Here is a 23550-nt window from a genome sequence, read left to right as displayed (position 1 = left end):
CCGAGTGGTTAAAGCGTTCGCTCGTCACGACGAAGACCCGGGTTCGATTCCCCACATCGGTACAATGTGTGAAGCCTATTTCTGGTGTCCCCCGTCGTCATATTGCTGGAATATTGCTAAAAGCGGCGTAAAACTATACTTACTCACACTCACTCAATCTTCAAGTGTATACTTTCTTCTGTGCGTCAGTTTATACAGTAGTGATCTCACACAATATGACGCTGCACGTGTCACGAGTTACCTGAACGGTATTTCTTATCCTGCAGTTGACCTTTCAGAAACATGCTTCAAATACCACCAGCTGTCCATATTTGTATATTTAAATACAATGAAACCTTTCTGAACCTGCATTTGTTGCATATTGGCAACATGGAAACATGTTCCTGAGACCAACAGCTGTTTGTATTCAACTATCAAAACTCATTCATTGCAAATTATTGCCTGATACTACGTACCTGTATGCTACCAACCTAATCTGAATAGGTTGAATGAGTTGAGCGAGTGCGAACTTAACGTCCTACTAGCCCAGTGCCACGTTGCTGTGTCATGATAGTGGCCTCACGTGGTTTTGACGTTGACGTTGCCCTTTGACTAGGAAAGTGGGTGAAGGTTTATCTGGCTACCGTTGTGATAATATGTAATCAGTCCTGGATGAGGCAATAGTGGTAGACAGCCACCATCGGACAACGACCTTCGGGGTAGGAAGTCAGACCAACAGACCTGATTAAGCTGTTTTCATCCCGAAACGCGTCCCTGCATTTCATCTTTCAACGGTCTTTCACATTTGCTTTGCAAAGACCATGACTTAATATATCTCACACAGCGTGTATAAAACATCAGTTAACACAATAGGTTAGGTTAGGTTATTTTAAAATGCGCCTACACTTTTCAAGAGAGTGAGCATGGTTTTCGCTGCTGTTAGCAATATGTCAGCAACATGAAATGACGTTGGACACAAGAAATGAGCTTCACATATTGTACCCATATGGAGAATCTAGATACATAGATGCATAGATACATTGATACACATATGATTGATAGATACAGTCATAGATATGTAGGTAGATAGATGGATAGATAGATAGAAGTAGTAACAGCAGCGTCATCAGTAGTAGCAATGAGAGAGTGATCTATTTTTCGCTTTTAGCAATATTCTAGCAATTTCACGGCGGGGGACACCATGAATGGGCTTCAAACATTGCAACCATGTGGGGAAGCGAACCCGGGAACGCTTTAAACACTAGGCTACCCCAGGACCCCGGCCGATAGATAGATAGATAGATAGATAGAAAGATAGATCGATCGATAGATAGATAGATAGATAGATAGATAGATAGATAGATAGATAGGTAGGTAGGTAGGTAGGTAGGTAGGTAGGTAGTGGCTTCTGAAGTGCCCGGATGTATAACCAGTAGCAAACCAAATTACATGGTTATCGCGATATATTGCATCATCACAAATCCGCCTGAGCTCGCCTGTATATACACACATTTACGTCAGACATTTACGTTAACCGCAGCCTGTAGTACCAGCTCCACATGGCCGAAGCACGCTACACCTTGGCAATTTGGAGATGCGTCTGAGTGGTTCTCTAATACCATCACACCTGCGCAGCTATCTCCTCTCTGTAGACAGCGCCCACGCCGCGGAGTTAACAGCCTCGTTGTAGGTTGCACATCGTTTGTAGGTTATTCGGGTTATCTGGGTTATCTTGCACTCGATGTGTTCACATCTGCCAACAATGTGCCTTGACTTGTACGTAGGTGATAAACAGTGACCTGAATGTTATCTATCAACCGGGAATTTTTAAAGACCGTTTGAGGAAGTTTCACAACATTGCTAACCAGTCGATGCATGTATTGTGAACGAAATGTTAGAAAATTTATCGGACAGATCAGAGGCGATTGTACGATTCCGATTGCATCACGTGTGCATGAATCACTATCTAATGTGACGATACCGGGCGGGCTCGTAAAGGTGAACGTATCATGGCCCACCATTGACACCCGTCACAAACACATGCAGAGGCAAGGCAATTGTTTATTCGAAAACAAAACCACAAAGGAGCATATGAGTAAAGTTAAAATAAGCTATTGCATCAAACAATATTGTGTTAGTGATGCCCCAAATTTAAAAATGTCCTTCACGAACCTTCACTGAGGTTTTGAAATCTTGTAAATTTCATCAAACTACTTTTGCTCAAGGGTTATATAACATGGATTTCTAAATATTGATATGCTTGACACAATGCACAACACTAAAACTCATCATGCCCAGGACTTTAAAACATTAATTTTCTTGTTTTATATTCATGTTTCAGATGCTGTTTAATATTTCAGGCATGTGAGCATAATAAGCAGTGTCATAAACCTGAAAACTTTCTCAATACAGTAAACTACTGTTGTAACGAACCCAAAGAGACCACATATTTTAGTTCGTTATAACCGTGGTTCGATGAACGCATTTCAGCTTAAATGTGCAAGCTGAGGGACAAAAAACAGGCACAGCGCTCCAGGAATGTCGATATGGTAGCCTTGCTCCAGGGCTGTACTGAACATAAGTCAAAGTACCATACGTCTGACACAGGTTATGTGTGGGACTACACTTTCTCAGTGCGTTACAGTTATCAGCCCCGTTATAAGCATGATCGTTATAAACATAATATCATGTACTTGAAATTCCAAAATATCAAAACAGATATAATTACATATAATTGCATAAATATAGGTAAAACATGCCTTGTAGATCTTTGATACCCACAGACGCACGCCATTAGTCACGAGCATGAATGGCCCGTATTGTGTAAGCCTAAAGTTACAGCTCACACGTATACCTAATTATTGTACAGCCGATTGTTTGTTGACGATCAAAGACAGATATCTTCTAAAATCGTCTAATCTATAGGGTACTTGGATTAGGCTGTGTCACGGGAGCTGTGCACTGTGCAGCGACTCCAGGTTAGGTTTCATATGATCAAATGTATATTAACAAGAATATGTTACATGACATATAATACCGCATTGTGAGCCGAACTCACCTCGATACAATTCCCGACCCCGCTATACAAAATATGTAGGCTTTGTCATTCATAGGTGTGAATCGAAGCGAGACGGACTGGAAGACTTTTTGCAGGTACACAACACAGATCGAGTAATAAATATGTATGCATATATACTCATGCAATTATTAGTATATTTTTAAACCTTTTTTAAATATACATGATTATTATACCCTTGATCTGAGGGTCTGGTTGACAAAGTGGGTGGTTAAAAGAAGATTAATAACAGTTTATCAAAGTGTATGGGTTCAGACTGCGTGAAGGGCATGTTGAGACATCTTCACCTTTGGCGCGGCGCTGTGATTCATCAAATAGGGTAACGAGTTCTTAAACATGAGGGAAAGACACACAATGCCATTCATATATTATGTTCTGGGTTGTTTTTCGTTTAACGCCGCACTCAGCAATATTCCAGCTATCATGAGTATCGATCTATGCAACTGGGATACGATGACATATGTCAACCAAGCCAGCGAGCCTGACCACCCGATCCCGTTAGTCGCCTCTTACGACAAGCATGGGTTCCTGAAGACTAATTCTAACCGAACCTTCACGGTTCTCATATATCAATTTTCACATCTTTTTGTATCAGAAGGAAAGTATTATATGATAATCAATTTAAGATTAACATTTAAACTAAAACTTCATTAATCTGTAGGCTAATAATCCTGAGTATTGCATTTCAAGTTAAACAGTACGGATTAAAAACACAACTGTTTTGCGTATTTGCGATATAAATTATGTGAGAATTGGTGACTCACTTCACGAGGTTCATGAGAAATCTAACTTCTAGATATATTAGTTATGATCATAACGGTAATGCCCATTTCACAGTCGGAAAGATCCGTAGGGTCTCTGTGCGGCGTAAAACAACATGCACATATATTTACTAATACCTGTATACAGGTGAGCAAAACATATTCACCATTTCGGTGTTAAAAATACGCAATGCAACGCTTCCACAATTCTTTGCAGCAATCCCACAAAGCTTCAGTCATTAATTCTTCTGACTTTATTATTCATTTGTTGACTAATCAGCTAAATCAGCAAAAACGAACTCTTTTAACAGCGTGTATATGTATTGCCATTCCCTACAGTGTGTGCCCACATAGTATCTTGAGATCAAGCCATTCCATTTCGGCAGCAGTGACTTGGTGCTTATGTGTTCATATAACGTCCTTCAATATATCTGATTCTGTAGACTATAGAGCTTCACAAGGCACAGCGCTCCAGGAATGTCGATATGGTAGCCTTGCTCCAGGGCTGTACTGAACATAAGTCAAAGGAAGTATCATACGTCTAACTCTGGTGTCCCCCGCCGTGATGTTGCTGGAATATTGCTAAAAGCGGCGTAAAACTAAACTCGGTCAGTCATACGTCTAACACAGGTTATATGTGGGACTACACTTTCTCAGTAAAGTACAGATTCTAGTTATTCTGTTGGGTTCAGTCCCATCTGGGATTCGAACCCACACCCCAGAGCAAGGTACCTAATCGCCAGCACACAAATTCAGCGTCTAACCCACTCAGCCATCGCAACTTCCACGTATTACGTTTATCCTTATACCAGAAAAACATTGATAAACTCCAGTACAATGTCGCCATTATTTTCTGGTGACAAATTGTTCTATCTATTTATTTAATCTAAACATCATGAACATCTAAACTATGATTATCCATATCCTAATAAAAATAATACATTGATGCCTTAGAGACTGGCAGGAGTCTAGCGATAAGGCTGATCACATTTCAACCAGCCATATTGGAATTTAGCTGTCTGTATGTATTGTCTGCCCACTCGGTTGTATGTATTGCCATATTGCATGTCAGATATATTGATTCTGAATAAATTTCATTTTTACGTGCAGTTTATTAAGTAATAACATAGATGTATATTCTTTTTATCACTTTATTTCATTTTGATCTGGGTACAGCATTTCATACAGGTTTAACAGGTCGGCATATTTGTAGTATATAGAGCAAGTCAAATTACAGTCATGATCTATGTAAATAGATTCTGGCAAGACGACCAAAATGTAACAAAAGTGTCGTATTTGCAGTGAGAGTAGGCACTAAATTTATGTAATTGGTAATTGTAATTCAATTTTGGTTTCAGACCAGCGAGAGAAGGTGCAATGTTTGCTACTTTTCTAGAATACATTGTATATGTATTCTTTAGTTAATAGGGGCGGTGGGGTAGCCTAGTGGTTACAGCGTTGGTTCGTCACGCCGAAGACCCGGGTTCGAATCCCCACATGGGTACAATGTGTGAAGCCCATTTCTGGTGTCCCCCGCCGTGATGTTTCTGGAATATTGCTAAAAGCGGCGTAAAACCAAAACTCAGTCAGTCTTTAGTTAATAGGAAAATGAAATTCAGTACATCATTTCTTCTCTCTTTGAATCCGAAAATAATAGCTTATGCCTTTAATTTGAAATGGGTGTCTGTTTCATTTTCAATCCATTCTAGTAGATCTTGTCACAGCTTTTTGACATATTTTGCATTCATATAGTAGATGAATCATCGATTCTTTTTCAACATCACAAAATGTAATCTATATATGTTGTGAGGATCCTATGGAGAATGCGGTATTGAAGCCACCTGTGCTTAGCAGTATAAGATGCTCGAAATGGTATACAATTATGTGTTTTCCATAGATTATATATTATGTATGTTCAATTCTTTTTCCCACTTGCTTTGATAAAGCAGTTTTGGGTTTAAAACTACCTTGTGAAGAAGCCGGTTGTAAAATATGCTACATCCTTTCTTAGCTTTAAGTAGTATTTCCAAATTAGGAGGAATAAAACGTAAATCTTTCTGAATATTTATTTTGAACGAACCCTTACAGTTTAACTCCATACAGTTCTACGAATTCTTTATAAGAAAGAAATGTATTGTCATCTTTTAGGAAGTCATTTATAAATTTGACATTGGATTGTAGATAGTGGTCACACACGACTGGTTCTCTCCCCTTTGTTATGTCATCATTTGCCCATTTTCATACTTGCTTTGTCCTTGTAATTCTGATACGTCAAATACGTCTTTCCAGAATGGGCTGATGAGGTTCGGAATATAATGTGTTATCAGATACAATGGTCCCATTTCTATGGGGTTTAGTTCACTGGTTGTGAAGTATATATATAAAAGATTATTTAATTTTGTGTCATGTACGAATAATCTTCTGATCCATGATATTTACTGGGACTTATTTCTTACAAGTATAGCTGGTACTTTTAGACCACCTTCTTGGTATGTTTTTGTTATCAGACATCGTTTTATTCTATCAGGTTTTCCTTTCCAAATAAACGAGAAACATTTCTTTTGAAGGTTCACTTTCGTTTCTAATTTAGGGTTTGCTAGCGAGGCGAAAATATGATTTAGTGTTGGTAAAATCAACTCTTTAGAATATGATACATGTATATTAATAGCCTTAGTTTATGAGTGTAACTTGTAAAGGAGTGGTGATATAAGCCGAAGGGTAATTGTGAATTCCTTCTGTTGTATGCTGTATGATGGCAAGCTGTACTTTGTGATTCTGGATGAATGAGGGAGGGAGGAAGTGTGTCACTGGGTGAGATTGTGTGTCTTTGGGTGAGCGAGTGTGTGTCATTGGGTGAGCGGGTGTGTGTCATTGGGTGAGTTTGTGTGTCTTTTGGTTAGTTTGTGTGCCTTTGGGTGAGCAAGTGTGTATTTCGGTGAGCGAGTGTGTGTCATTGGGTGAGTTTGTGTGTCTTTTGGTGAGCGAGTGTGTGTCATTGGGTGAGTTTGTGTGTCTTTTGGTGAGCGAGTGTGTGTCATTGGGTGAGTTTGTATGTCTTTTATTGAGTTTGTGTGTTGCTTTCGGTGAGCGAGTGTGTGTCATTGGGTGAGTTTGTGTACCTTTGGGTGACCAAGTGTGCCTGTCGGCAAACGAATGTGTGTCACTGGGTGAGTTTGTGTGTCGTTTGGTGGGTTTGTGTGCCTTTGGGTGAGCAAGTGTGTCTTTCGGCAAACGAATGTGTGTCACTGGGTGAGTTTGTGTGTCTTTTGGTGAGTTTGTGTGCCTTTGGGTGAGCAAGTGTGTCTTTTGGTAAGCGACTGGGTGAGCAAGTGTGTCTTTTGGTGAGTGTGTGAACTTTTAGTCATTTTCCATCTAGGAGATGGAGGACTCTAGGAATGGGTGAGTGAGTGATTGAGGTTTATCTCTGTTTTCAGCATTTAAGTTATGCCGCTATGCATTAGTTAAATGTGTTGGGAAAGAAAGCGATGCTGGCTTTATTAGTTAAACAGATAGTAAATCAGTTAGAGAATTGGGCTTTCGTACAGTTAGCGGGGCGGTGGGGTAGCCTAGTGGTTAAAGCGTTGGCTCGTCACGCCGAAGACCCGGGTTCGAATCCCCACATGGGTACATTGTGTGAAGCCCATTTCTGGTGTCCCCCGCCGTGATGTTGCTGGAACATTGCTAAAAGCGGCGTAAAACCAAACTCAGTCAGTCAGTTAGTCGTACAGTTAGCATATGTGCTATCAAGAATCATTTTGGATCAGTGGATCCTGTATAATCAAGGGGAGCAACTCTATACAGCAGTGCTAAAGACCACTGTGTCACTCTTGTCCTCTTCATGTCGAACAACCTCTTTACAGTCCATACTCGGCCAAAACAGTGTTTGCTGTATGTGACTTCACATAATGTGCACACTGGTTAGCGGTTTAGTACCCGTTGGCTCGGTAGGGTAGCCTAATGGTTAAAGCGTTCGCTCGTCACGCCGAAGACCCGTTTCGAATCCCCACATGGGTACATTGCGTGAAGCCCATTTCTGGTGTCCCTCGCCGTGATATTGCTGGAATATTGTTAAAAGCGGCGAAAAACCATACTCACTTACTCAAACTCTCACTCTAGTACCCGTGAAGATCCGGGTTAAAACTGATCTTCAGCGAACCATGCTTGTCGTAAAAGAACGCATCGTTTAATCTGGCTCACAGACAAGCAGTGTAGTAGTCATAGCATCCCAACTGTGTAGATTGATGGGCATGATGTCAATCACTGGATTGTCTGGTCAAGACCAGATTATTTACAGCTGCAATATTTCTGAGAGCTTCGTCAAACAACAGATAACCAAAGAAAGCTGTAAAGTACCTACCTAGGCTCCAACAGCAGTACGCTATATATATAAAAGGTATATCGACTAAGTGGTTGGTGTCAAGGCTACATACAAGCTTACACGATGCTCCGGTTTCACTCGCCGAATCTATATCTTAAGATAATTTCAGCGCATATCGACAATAAACAGGTGGTGCTCGCTTCAATATGTGAACAGCATGCACTCATGAAGGCGACATGCAAGGAATACATTGAACGCTTAGATCATGCACAAGGCACAAGCTGCTAGCTGTAATTATTACCTCACGAACTATCGTCTATAAAACCTAGTGCTTGGATGTCGGTAAAGCTTCACTACCCAGCCCTGAAGGTATATATGGAATGTTCACTGACTAACTTGATAACGTTATGTAGGACTTTCGCCGCCATCCATGACACGTGTCACCGGCGTATGTGCACGGTTTTTGCGAACACGTGGTGTCCTATCAGATTTCAGCAAACTTTCGATTGGTATGGGGTCTTGAATGTTTCAATGGTCTCTGATGGTGCTCAATTTGTGAAAGATTTAAATAATTACACAGCTAAAGACGTTTATTTTTCGTCGTTATTTGCCACCGGCCGTTTAGTATAGTAGTATAGTGTTTAGTATAGCGAACACCTGGTGTCATCTGTTTTTTTATCCATTCATATTATTTCATTATTATTTGACATTTTATGTCCAAAATTATACGAACACCTGGTGTCATGGCTGATTTTCAGTGATCCATTCGTATTATCTTCACTATCAATTGTCATTTTATGTCCAAAATTATAACGAACACCTGGTGTCATGGCTGATTTTCAGTGATCCATCCGTATTATCTTCACTATCAATTGTCATTTTATGTCCAAAATCATACGAACACCTGGTGTCATGGCTGATTTTCAGTGATCCATTCGTATTATCTTCACTATCAATTTGACATTTATGTCCAAAATTTCCACCGATATTCGAGACCGATTTATTTCAAGCGTTGATGTATTATAAACAGAAGGGCAAAAGAAACGATACCACTAAGTAGGTTTTATCATTTTTCTCATCAATATCACACTCAAAACATTAGGTCTGTACAGACGCTTAGTCAGCTCTCAGATTTCTTCATTTATCTAAAAACAATATGATTAAAAATTAAACTGTTAAGAATATCACAGACATTATAATCAAGACATTGATTATTTTTTAACTGTTGCAGGAATAAGTAATGGTTACGTCGACACTTTCAAATTTTAGTTTTTAATTTGATACAAATCAAACTCGGTTTACGTTCTTTTGACCCTCAGTTTGCGTATAGAATGCAGCCATTTGACAGTTGACCAAGCTTATGCACACAATGATACCAAGCAGCCTGAATGTAAGGCCATGTAATGTGGTACATAGTGATTAAAGCCCCGGGAATCGTCCTCGAGATCTGTAAAAGTACAACATGCTATACTACGCGAAGTCTGGGCCAGTATTGCCAATCCACGACAGCGTCGTCAACGTCAGACTGCGCAGGAGTGATTAACGACGTGAAATACGAGACGCGTGTTATAGATCAGGTATTGATCTAGGCCCTGTTGCTTCACTGATGTACCAGCGGGCTGCACTGTGTCCATATAAGTAAATATAGATAGGATTTAGATAGACAGTTCGAGGTGTTATCAAAGGTACGAGTAAAGTCTCACTACTCCTCTCAGAGGAATCTCTTGTAGATGTTATTGCTGCGAACGGTGTAGCTGATGATGTTCTTGTTAGTGCTACAGTTTATTGCATATTTATTGCAATTAGTTGTGTTCTTTCGTCTGCGACAGCGTTTCACAAAACAAATTCTACTTTTATAATGCTACTGATCATCGTAATTCTACTTCTACTCAATATACATCGGCTTTTCCACCTCCTACGACCACAGCATCCTCTTCTGCTCCTTATTCTGCTACAACGTCTTCTACTTCATCCACCTACTACTCTGTACAACTACAACACCTCTCTACTCTGCTCCATACAACACCACTACTCTGTCAACTACAACACCCTCTACTCTCTACTACTGCCGCTACTACTGCTCTACTACTCTAAACACCCTCTACTACTCTGCTCCAACTACAACACCCTCTACTACTCTGCTCCAACTACAACACCCTCTACTACTCTGCTCCAACTACAACACCCTCTACTACTCTGCTCCAACTACAACACCCTCTACTACTCTGCTCCAACTACAACACCCTCTACTACTCTGCTCCAACTACAACACCCTCTACTACTCTGCTCCAACCATCTACTACTCTTCTACAACACAACACTCTACTACTCTGCTCCAACTACAACACCCACTACTACTCTCCTCTCCAACTACAACACCCTCTACTACTCTGCTCCAACTACAACACCATCTACTACTCTGCTCCAACTACAACACCTCTCTACTACTCTGCTCCCTACAACTACTACTCTGCTCCAACTACAACACCCTCACCTCTCTACTACTCTGCTCCAACTACAACACCCTCTACTACTCTGCTACAACTACAACACTCCTACTACTACTCTGCTCCAACTACTACACCTACAACACCCTCTCTACTACTCTGCTCCAACTACAACACCATCTACAACTCTGCTACAACACCCCTCTACTACTCTGCTACAACAACACTACACCGTACAACACCCTCTACTACTACAACTACAACACCCTCTACTACTACTCTGCTCCAACTACAACACCCTCTACTACTCTGCTCCAACTACAACACCCTCTACTACTCTGTGACCCTCTAACTACTCTGCTCCACACAACACCCACTACTCTGCTCCTACTCTGCTGCTACTCTACAACTCCAACACCTCTACTACTCTGCCTCAACACTACATCTCCTACACTACTCTGCTCCAAACTACAACACCTCTACTACTCTGCTCCAACTACAACACCCTCTACTACTACTCCAACTACAACACCCCTCTACTACTCTGCTCCAACTACAACACCATCTACTACTCTGCTCCAACTACAACACCCTCTACTACTCTGCTCCAAACTACAACACCTACTTCCTCTACTACTCTGCTCTGCTACAACACCCTCTACTACTCTGCTCCAACTACAACACCCTCTACTACTCTGCTCCAACTACAACACCCTCTACTACTGCTCTGCTCAAACTACAACACCCTCTACTACTCTGCTCCAACTACAACACCCTCTACTACTCTTAAGCTACAACAACAACACCGTCTACTACTCTGCAACACCTCAACTACTACTGCTGCTCACCCAACTACAACACTCTACTACTCTGCTCCAACTACAACACCCTACTACTCCTCTACAACAACCACAACACTTTCTACTACTCTGCTACAACAACTACAACACCCTCTTCTGTCCAGCCTTCAACACTACTTGCTGTCAACACCCTCTACTAACTACCCACTACTACTCTGCTCCAACTACAACACCCTCTACCTCTACCCTAATAATAATAATAATGTTAATTCTGTTAGTATACATCTTCTGTCCATACATCACTGCAGTCATTTACAAAAGCAACTACAACGACGTCTGTGCCTTTGGAGTACTGCCGGTTCTACCACTTGTACAACACTGGCAAACATATCAAACCAAATCTTTAAGGTACTCATGGTCGACATCAAGTCCTATAGATTTGATTAATGCATCGGTACACCTGCATTCAATGATTGATATACGAACTGATTAGGATCGATATCCAATCAATGTAGATTATCTGCCCATACTGGTGCGTTGATCACAGTACACAGATACGAGCAGACGTCTGAACCGAGACTAATTTGTAAAGGTAAAGGTCAACTAGACTCGAGGGACAGACAAACACCATTAATACAACCATACGAGTGACTTGTTGTTGTTGTTGTGCAAATAGTACATGCAGTAAAAGTATTATGAGTAATAGCAGAAGAAGTAGTGTCAGTTGTTGTAAAGTAGCAGCAGTTCCAGTAACACAGGTAATGGAAGTAGTTGTGGGAGTAGTATCAGCAGTAGTGTCAGTTGTTGTAAAGTAGCAGCAGTTCCAGTAACACAGGTAATGGAAGTAGTTGTGGGAGTAGTATCAGCAGTGGTGTCAGTTGTTGTAAAGTAGCAACAGTTCCAGTAACACAGGTAATGGAAGTAGTTGTGGGAGTAGTATCAGCAGTGGTGTCAGTTGTTGTAAAGTAGCAGCAGTTCCAGTAACGCAGGTAATGGAAGTAGTAGTTGTGGGAGTAGTATCAGCAGTAACGGAGGTGTCAGTTGTTGTAAAGTAGCAGCAGTTCCAGTAACGCAGGTAATGGAAGTAGTTGTGGGAGTAGTATCAGCAGTAGTGTCAGTTGTTGTAAAGTAGCAGCAGTTCCAGTAACACAGGTAATGGAAGTATTTGTGGGAGTAGTATCAGCAGTATTGTCAGTTGTTGTAAAGTAGCAACAGTAGTGTCAGTTGTTGTAAAGTAGCAGCAGTTCCAGTAACGCAGGTAATGGAAGTAGTTGTGGGAGTAGTATCAGCAGTAGTGTCAGTTGTTGTAAAGTAGCAGCAGTTCCAGTAACACAGGTAATGGAAGTAGTTGTGGGAATGGTATCAGCAGTAGTGTCAGAGTGGCCACACCTGGGTATGACCTTAGTCATTGATTAGTGTCACAGGAGGCACCTCCAGTTGGGGGATTTGTTGTAGCTAGGAACTAATCCCCTTTGGTGGTCTGATCCATTGAATAGAGAACTGGTCCGTAACTCTGGATAATGTGCCACTTGGAACCCACCCAAAGTCTCTACCCTTCACTCAGCGTGGCTGCACAACGCTCAGGGAGTAAAGTTGGGGTACACGGGGTGGGGGAGCCGGTTCACTCAGAGGACAATAAAGTCCCCACCTAGTGCTCACCTTGGTTTATTACACACCTGTGAATGACAAGGTCATTGAATGACAAGGTTCCCATGAAAGCATTCCAAACTAATATATAAAAAAATTAAACAATTAATATAATAATGAAAACATTTTGTTTTGATGTAATACAAAACTCGTGGATCTGAGGAGCGGGACGAATGATATACAATGCCGTCCGGTAATTCCGCGCACCTAAGAACATCGATCACAACACGGCAACTAACGTCTCTTATTTATTGTGGGTTACGTGACTAAACATGCTGGTATGCATCATATTTACCTAGAAATATAAGTTTTATTGACGACTAATAGATTCTAACGTTGCATTATGACATACGTTTGACCTTACCGGCGTTTTAACGACATCGCTTGCTGTCCGGTAATTCTGCGCAGCAACTGATGCGCATAACATCCAGCTGGAGATCCGAAGTATGGAAGCGTATTATTCCGAGTTTGTTTCATTTTTACCGCTATCAAACAAAGGTCTATACATGTAATGACTATGGAATCTGGGTTTGTGACCTGACTGGCTGTGTAATTATGCTCCAGTGGTGAGCAACTGTGCTCATAATATCGTCCCTCAGCTTCTGACGCTGTATATCCTGTACAGATCAGTGAACACAGTATGGAACACCCACTGCTCGTGTTGTCAGCATGTTGTCTGTTTGGAAGATATGTTTTAACACGTTTTAGTCCTTGACGATAAGTATGATGAAGTGTTCGAGTAAATGGTGGTTATTTTCAAATTGAATATTTATTACCTAGTTGAAAATGTAGTTTCGATCTTTTATGATCCTACTTGTTGCTAAAAATATCATTAGTTCAGTTTAACGGTATATTGTCACCTGGACCACAACTTGGCCCTATATTTGTGTCTGTTAAACAACCCTGCCACAATAATCAGTCTGTAAATTACGACTAGGCATACTTGACGTCGACCTTGAACCCGAGAAGGTTGAAACAACACGAGTGACACTTATACTTCAACAGAACGTGGCAGGATAAAAAATCATGTTGACACGCACACGCCAGTCACTGAAAATATGAGCAACCAAATCTATACTGAAAAAAGCATGGGGTCATGAATATTTTTCGGATAGTTTTATGAAATTGTGTACTCAGCGTTCCTTACGACAAACATATTCGTATCTCTAATCTCTTTTTGCTCAGTATATATCGAGGCTTAGCCTTAAAACGTGTCGAGTAGCGTGTTTCAACAAGGCATGAATTCATTATCGCACGGAAAACCCCCGCTGACGTCGTGAAAACAAAAGAGCGGGTGTTCGGGTATATCTCCCCCGGGTGGCCATTATAGTTGGGACCATGTGTGGAACAGACACTGGAGTGCTTTGTTATGGCAGTCACCGGAGGTTTTGTGTTGTTGTGGACTTACCTCCTTAAACATATTTTTTAAATTAGATTTAAAGTATGACTTGTATCACATTTACGTAAGTTCCAACATTTTGTTTGTTTGGGTCTCTATTTGTTTAACGCTGAACTCAGCAATATTTCAGGTGTGTTCAACAAAACATTCCCAGCGTACGCTAATGTATGGGGTTACGATGGCCTTAGCGTTAAGAATGCTTTGTGAGTGAGTGAGTATACTTTTACGTCGCTTTCAGCAATATTCCAGCAATATCACGGCGATTGACACCAGAAATGGGATTCACACATTGAAATCCCCTGAATTCGGATAGTATCGTTCCAAATGAATTCGTCAGGATTAACAAATTAGGGATAAACGAATACGAGTACAGGAATATATCCACAGACAACCATTCCAGACGTCACCTGACCGAAGGTTTTCCACGCACGCACGCACGCACGCACATACACACGCACACGCACACAACCTCCTCCAACCACCACGTCTGCAAACTAGACCCTGCGTCCTGCAAATCGAGTCTGGACCAAACACCCACGTCTGTGGTGTCAACGACTACGCTTTGGATTTTCATCATTAATCCCAGATTTCGAAGGATTTAACAAGGTACCATTGAAGAGCATTAATCTCAAAGTTGTTTGTTTCACTAAGACTGGGCAGTATATATAAATGTTAGAATGTACAAATCACAATCCTCCCTTGTATTGAACGCTTGCAATCGATTTCACAAGTGAAGCTATAACCTCAGAGACACCTCTCGCCACTCTGGTACTTCTCATACAGAAGAGTGAGTGAGTTTAATTTTACGCCGCACTCAGCAATAATCCAGCTATATGGCGGCGGTCTGTAATTAATCAAGTCTGGACCAGACAATCCAGTGATCAACATCATGATCAACGATCTACACAATTGGGATACGATGACATGTATCAAGTCAGCGAGCCTGACCACCCGATCCCGTAAGTCGTTTTTTATGACAAGCATGGGTTGCTGAAGACCAATTCTGACACGGATCTTCACGGATCAGGTTAGTTTTGATTTATTGAGGTTTAAAAGAGTCGTTGACGAATTATCCTCAACAGGGAATATTTCCATTACACAGGACCCCCTGGAATATCATCTACATCAAAACAAAACTCGTTAAAGTCGATTTCAATTGAATTATGACAAAAATGTTGTGTGATTTGCTAAACACTATATATAATTTTGCTTATCAGGAGCAGAACATGTTGCCAGTGTTTCTGATTAACGTTGGTACATATGGTCCATCGTTGTTCATGCTTTCAACCACTGGTTTGCCCAGGTAAATTACAGATCGATGTTTGTATTCATGTTACGTCCATGAGTTGGTCCAAAACAACATCATCTCATATATTGATAGTGGGGTTTTTTTCATCACATAATGACAATGAAATACGTTTTTCTTCAACGAAACAATTCAAAAGAGCGTTCTATTTTAACACACTTAGGATACAATTTCCTGATTCCTGTAATGGTTTTCATTATTATTTTAAAACGTGATTAAGCATTTCAAACCAACCTGAGCTGAACTCGTGAATCAGCGGAGTGACTGAAAAGAGCATGAATTCATGGGAATTCGCTGACCAAGTCAACTATTGGCAGGCCTTACGGTAAATTGCCATTCATCAATTCTGGATGAGGGTACAAATGGAACTGTTCCGTGCCAGACTCTCGATCGATGTTTGCAGATTTCCCCCTAACGTATTACACACAGAATTCCGCGGATTTAAAGAACGATTTTATTTGTGCTGAATGCGGTGTCTTTCTTGTTGGCAATGTATTTCAGATATGGCAGCTGTTGTTTTTACAGCAGTTTAAAGATCGTTTAATATTGGGAAAAGAGGGGAAAAGGGAGGATTGTGGGTCACTGGGGTATGGACTTTAGACAGAATGTTGGTTTTCTTTAACCAGTGCTTTAAGACGAGAAGACAACTTCATCTGCTTAAAGCTGGTGAATAACAATTTTAAAGAATGTTCTTGCACATGTGACCAGTGAATATCCGGGATAGAATTGGTCTTCAGCAAGCCATGGATCGGGTGGTCAGGCTCGCTGACTTGGTTGACGCTTCCTAGTTCACCCATCTGTGAATGGGTACCTCGTAAGCATGGGAAAGCCACATTAACTCGGTGCGCCTAATTGGCTGCAAGAGTTGTATGATCCCCATGAAGTTGAGATTGAAAAATACGATGTGCCGTTGAAATTGACGTCCAATGATCGAAGGAAAAACAAAGCGCATTTGAGCAGCTGAGTTGAATATTGGCGCTATACAAATATTAGTATTTATGTGTGTATATGTCATCATATCCCATTTGCGTAGATCGATGCTCATGCTGTTGATCACTGGATTATTTACAGACCACTGCCATACAGCTTGAATAATGGGGACCTATTCTGTACCGGTACACTGACACAGAGGCAGTTTTGACCAGCGGTGTGTTCTTCAATGGAATCCCAAGACCTTGTTCCTCTTTCAAAACTACCGGGGCGGTGGGTTAGCCTAGTGGTTAAAGGGTTCTCTTGTCACACCAAAGACCCAGGTTTGATTCCCCAAATGGGTACAATGTGTAAAGCCTATTTCTGGTGTCCCCCGCTGGAAATATGCTAAAAGCGGCGTATAACAATACTCACTCACTCAAAACTACCAAATACACCAGTAGAGGTGAGGTGAAATTGGGTTTAACTCCGTGAGAATATATCGCTCATATGACGACGTGCATGCGTGTGTATGTGTATGTGGGGCTGCTTGTACTAGCCCAGACTTAAGCTGGTTTTATAGTGCTAGCCCACTGAGATACCACGCCGCAGTGAAGCATGAATACCCCACTCAGACACATTATACTGACTCCAAGCCGACCAGTCCTTGTTGTACCCATTAATGCCGAGCGCCAGGCAGGGACCAACAAGTACCATATTTTAACGTACACCAGTAGATGTAACCCAAGTAACCAACCCAGTTTTACAAATTGCTTCCAGCTCTACCTGCCAATCAACAGGTGATAGTACTGTATGTGACTCATGCAAACTTTTATTTGAAATACACTCAACCACCGTTGTGTCGAAGTTGGACCTACATGAACATTTCGAGTTATCCGAGCTCGACACAAACACCGAAAGCTGACAAGGGAAAAGTAGGCTGGGACGAAGCTTATACTTCGAGTTATCCGGGCTGGACACAAACACCGAATGCTGGGAAAAGTAGGCTGGGACCAAGCTTATACTTCGTGACAGCCGTAGTTCGATTCACCAACGTTCGACACAATAGTGTTTGTGTGTAATAATATAATATTTGTCACGGTACTGACTGGCACTAATATCGACTGTTCTCAAAGCTCGAACAAAGGATAACTTTCAGTTTCAGTGTATTGCCGCGCTTGTTTTGTTGGGGGTTTTTTTCGGTAAAATAGAAACGTTTTCAAAAATGACCCCAAAATATTTTAACTAAATTCAATCAACTGCAATTTCACAGTAATAATGTTCCGCATGAAGTTTGTGTTTTGCGAAGAGTGTTATGTTTTCAGTGCACAGATAATTCCGTGTGGATCTATTTCAAATCGTTACCTTTTTGAAGAATGAACGTATTTTAAAACATAAGATTTCACTTCCTCTCCACCGCAATTGATTGTGCAAAGGAACAGGCAACGTGAACGATGCCGGTGATAACCCAGTTTGACCCCTGTGAAAAACTGCCCACAAACAAGCCCTTCAGTTGCCTATGTAGGTCAGTAGAGGTGACAGTATTATGTCTTATGCCCTAGACGCAATGTATGCCGGTGTATATATACAATTAAACCCATGGTCATTGCTCAGTGCAGTAAGTTAATACTAGTACCCTCTGCGGTCTCACAAGCCGTGATTCAGTCAAGCAGATTCCGTCACCGCTTGACGGATCTTTTGTTGGTTGTACCGTTCGATAGCCTTATGTGATTCAAAATCAATTCCCATGGGCTTTCTTCGCTGGTTCGATGGCAAATACAGCTATACAGACCGGCTGTCTCTGTGATGGAAATGAAAGGTTTTCGGTTATAAGAAATCTCCCACTGTTGATATTTCGATTCGAATGAATATAGAGTGGTGGGGACATTTAGGGCTGAGAAAACCAGTAACTAGTATTACTTCGATGGGTATGTTATGTATAGAGGATGTATCAGGGGCTGATATGTAGGGGTAATATTACAAATATATCTAATTAGAGATTTGTGTACCGTTTCGCTTAAGATCTGACACGTGTGCACTCAAACACGCCTGCAAAATGATATTTTTGGAAATTTTAAAGAATCTTCGATGGGGAAAATCAAAAGATTTTACATGCAGTTTTGCCTGTGCATTACACTTGACGTTCGCTCTGCATACGCTCGACCGCGCATTAAGCTTAAAGTTGTCTTTTAGTACGCTTACGTTGTCTTTTAGTACGCGTACGTTGTTGTGCAATACGCTTGACGTCGGCGGTGTGTATTGTACGCCTGACTTTGGCGATGTTGTACGCTTGACGTCGGCGGTGTGTATTGTACGCCTGACTTTGGCGATGTTGTACGCTTGACGTTGGTCGCACAGTGGGTTGGATAACGCTGACCTGCAGTACGCTTGACATTGTCTTTTAGGTGTTTGTACAAAAGGCTAGATAACGTTGACGTACAGTACGCTTGACGTTAACGATGTACGCTGGCATTGTAATAGGATAACGTTGCCGTTTAGTACGCATGACGTTGGTTGTACAGTAGGCTGGATGACGCTGACGTACATTACACTTGACTTCAGTGGTATGATACGTTTGAAAGTACCGCGTCCAGTACGTCGTTATATCCATCAGTTCCTTATATCCATCAGTTCGTTATATCCGTCAGTTCGTTATATCAGCCAGTCCGGTATATCCGTCAGTTCGTTATCTCCGTCAGTTAGTTATATATCCGCCAGTCCGTTATATCCGTCAGTTTGTTATATCCGTCAGTTCGTTATATCCATCAGTTCGTTATATCCGTCAGGTCGTTATAACCATCAGTTCGTTATATCCGTCAGTCCGTTATATCCGCCAGTCCGGTATATCCGTCAGGTCGTTATAACCATCAGTTCGTTATATCCGTCAGTCCGTTATATCCGCCAGTCCGGTATATCCGTCTGTCCGTTATATCCGTCAGTCCGTCATATCCATCCGTTCGTTATATCCGTCAGTCCGTTATATCCGCCAGTTCGTTATATCCGTCAGTTCGTTATATCCGTCAGGTCTTTATATCCGTCAGTTTGTTACATCCGTCAGTTCGTTATATCCGTCAGTTCCTTATATCCGTCAGTTTGTTATATCCGTCAGTTCGTTATATCCGTCAGTTCTTTATATCCGTCAGTTCGTTATATCCATCAGTTCGTTATATCCATCAGTTCGTTATATCCATCAGTTCGTTATAAGCGTGTTTGTTCTAAACGTAGTTTACTGCATTCAATATTATTTTATGTTTATGGATTTATCGGCAGTCTTATTATTCTTTAACGCCACAGTTAACATTTGTTAGGCCACATCACGCCCCTTGTCAAAAACTGACTTGGACCAGACATTCCAGTGATAAAAGCACGTCCCTCGATCTGGAGGCACGATGACCTACTATGAGCCAATTCACAGAGGCGAATCTACAGGTCCAATCTAGTCGACTCTTACGACCTGCCATAAAGTAGAAAGGATTGATTGTAACCCTGGTCCCCCCGGAGTTTATGAGTCACAGCTTCAGAATGGGTAATCACCATAACAAAGTTGAGTCACTGGTGGTGTGAAAGCTAACATTCTTTGCCAGATTTTAAAACGAATCATTTAAAAAACGAAGATTACAAACAAAAAAAAAAATAAAAACACGTCAAGCTCTACAACAAAACCGATCAACATAAGTCGCATATGATACACAATGCAAATTACAAACAATCTCCCTTACGTTGTTTAAGTACGCTTAAAAGCAAGAGAACACCAAAACTCATTGTACTTAACTATTAAGTAATGTTTCTGTGGATATTTAAAGCAGAAATGTATCATTCAGCATAACTGTCCGAATGTGGTGATATCACATGTGGATTAGATATGATCAGTTAATCAAGTGGTTTCATTTTCGGACTAAATGTTTCCTCAGTGCCCGCACAGCATAATTTGCGTTTTCACCGACCCTGGGACCCCCATCTGAAGCCCAGACCCCCACCCCATACAGTCTGCCACGTGCACATGGTCATTACCACCTGGAGGACAACGCGTTACGTCATTCAACTTGTAGTACTTTTCCACAGGGAACATCGTTAGTGTGGCTATTCTTGATGAAACCTGTGGCTATTCTTGATGAAATATTACCCATCCCTAAGTACTTATATTTATTATGCTTGCTTGGTATATTCCTAGTTGTTGCCGTTCTGGATTGTTACTGGTATCCTGTTAAATACGAGATAAACATAAATGTTACGATGAATGAAATAATAAGATTTGCTCCTTTTGTTGAATGCATACGCATTTCAAGCGCAGGTGGTGGTTTAATAATACGTTGCTTGAGTACATGTGTGGAGATGTCCTTGTTGGGTAGAGCCGATACAGTCAGGATTGCGTGACGTGTATAATGCGTCCGTTTAGTATCGATGTTACTGAATCAGTGCTGTTATGCACGTACAACATTTACTTACTATAGTTACTGTTATCGATTTTAGTTCTATGTACAACAGTATGTGACGGTCCTATTGCTGTTTCGATATTCTACTTCAACTTGCAATTTCCTCACTGGCATAATATTTGCGATAATCAAACTATGAAACTATGAAACTATATCTCAGATAATGAGGCTAAAAATTTTAAGTGTCTCATCGACCTTCAGATCGTCAGTTCAAACAGACCACTCCGATAACATGGAGTCATTAACCTGATGTACGCTTGTATAATGACGAAATGACATACATACTATCTCAAATATATGTATGTATGCATGTATGTATGTATGCATGTATGTGTGTGTGTGTGTGTGTGTGTGTGTGTGTGTGTGTGTGTGTGTGTGTGTGTGTGTGTGTGTGTGTGTGTGTGTGTGTGTGTGTGTGTGTGTGTGTGTGTGTATGTATCTAAGTACGTATGTATGTAATGTCCAATCTCACTGGTGCTGCCCACTGTGATATTGTTGGAATATTGCTAAAAGCGGCGTAAACTACTCTCTCTCTCTCTCTCTCTCTCTCTCTCTCTCTCTCTCTCTCTCTCTCTCTCTCTCTCTCTCTCTCTCTCTCTCTCTCTCTCTCTCTCTCTCTCTCTCTCTCTCTCTCTCTCTCTCTCTCTCTCTCTCTCTCTCTCTCTCTCATTATTGCATCATACCAGGACACTGTGACATCAGCTGGGTAGCGTTTTGTCTTCAATGAGTCACGCCGCACCTTGTGAACACGCCACATTGACAATCTGTTGTTGGCGTAGCGTGTGACACGATTAGGTTGTCGGTCACGTGACTTTCCCAGCTGCAAACTATGCATATACCTGTACATCATCAATCATTTCGTAATTATCGATGGCAGTTAAATGTTTTTCTGGTCCTAGTGTGGTCTTTATGTTCTTGCCAAAACCATTACATATTTACATTCTAGTTCAAGTTAAGGCGATGTAGCTTGGAGTTAGCGTATGCCTGAAGTTGGGCTTTATAATATAGACAGAAGCGGGTTTTCATTTGAATACGGAAAAGGTAAAGGTTTTTTTCAAATCAGATTCAACATACACATTATTGTGTAATGGTAACTAAACTATTCTTGTTTAACGTTATTAATTCAAGAACAGGACATTTGTGAGGTATACGTCTTGACCATGCATTTTGGTATGGTCGTCAACTATTTCATATTAGAACGAAAATTCAGTGCGACGAAGAGAATTGTGAATGGGATACGTGAAGATCTGGGTGAGAAGAGCAGGTGGCAAGGCTCACACAGACTTGGTCGCTATATGTCATCGTGTTTCCGTTGTATTGATGTCAATCACTGGAATATCTGGCCCAGATATTTCATAGACCATCGTCAAATACCTCAAATATGTGAGCGTTGCGTTAATCAACAAAGCAAAGTTTTGCAAAAGGTAGTCAGCCCCAAAACACAAACAAGATATTTGGCTGACAACGATAATATTGTTCATGAGGCGTTCTAAGAAGTTACTTGTATTTGCCAATCACTCGATTATCTAGTCCAGACTCGATTATCTATAGACTACCGTCTATAAATTATTTGTATTTGCCTATGAAAGATAGATATGATACTTATAATAAAAATATGCATGTAGGTGTCGAATTCTATATTTCGCTAAGTATGCAACTGTCTACAAAACGTTAAAAATGTCTTACGACATTAAACTTCGACAAAACGACATGAAGGTGTATGTGTGTGTGGGGGGAGGTGTGGTGGATTTTGCAACTGAAATTTGAAAGGGGTCCAGTGAGATAGGAGTTTATGTAACTGAACCTATGGTAAATCTGGACTTGCTGTCTTTAGAGAAACAGCATTCAAGTATGGAATGGACCGAAGGGAATACAATATTGTTCCAGGGATGTGAGACTGACTGGGCGCATTCTTCAACATACACACAGGTTATTCCTTTGGGTTCGCATCCGTGTCAGGTTCAGTTTACCTGTTTCACAAATGGACCCTTTATAGTTCCTCTTTGCGTCAGTACTAGACTAACGCTTAGTCTCTGAATATATATAATTTTGATAGTAACAAATACACCCATTATTTAGCATTGCATGGAGAGTAGGGAAAATAATGTGGTTCATGGACTGTGAGACAGACTACGTCAGTATTTGTGAAAGTTAAGGTGTACTCACTAAAATGTCAAATGTATCAACACCATACTCGAGACTATACATACAGGCACTTCCGGGGCATGACACACTTCCTGTTTCAGCGAAAGGTCACCTGAACGATATATTTCTTAATACATTTATAAAGATAAGAGGATTTAAATAATTAATTTAAATTATCACATTGTAAGCGTTTTTCAATACAAACATGTGATTAATTAAACGGTCTACGTGCAGTATACGCTCAGCTGATAACAAGCACCAGTCCCCCGATAAGTGCCGATTTCGTGGTACTCGTTTTCTTCAGCCAATCAAAAACCTCCGTCGCACGTA

The sequence above is a fragment of the Haliotis rubra genome, unplaced genomic scaffold (assembly GCF_003918875.1).
Source record: "Haliotis rubra isolate DU_JTF1 unplaced genomic scaffold, ASM391887v1 Scf456, whole genome shotgun sequence".
In the NCBI taxonomy this organism is placed as follows: Eukaryota; Metazoa; Mollusca; class Gastropoda; order Lepetellida; family Haliotidae; genus Haliotis; species Haliotis rubra.
Note: the sequence above shows the minus strand (reverse complement) of the source record.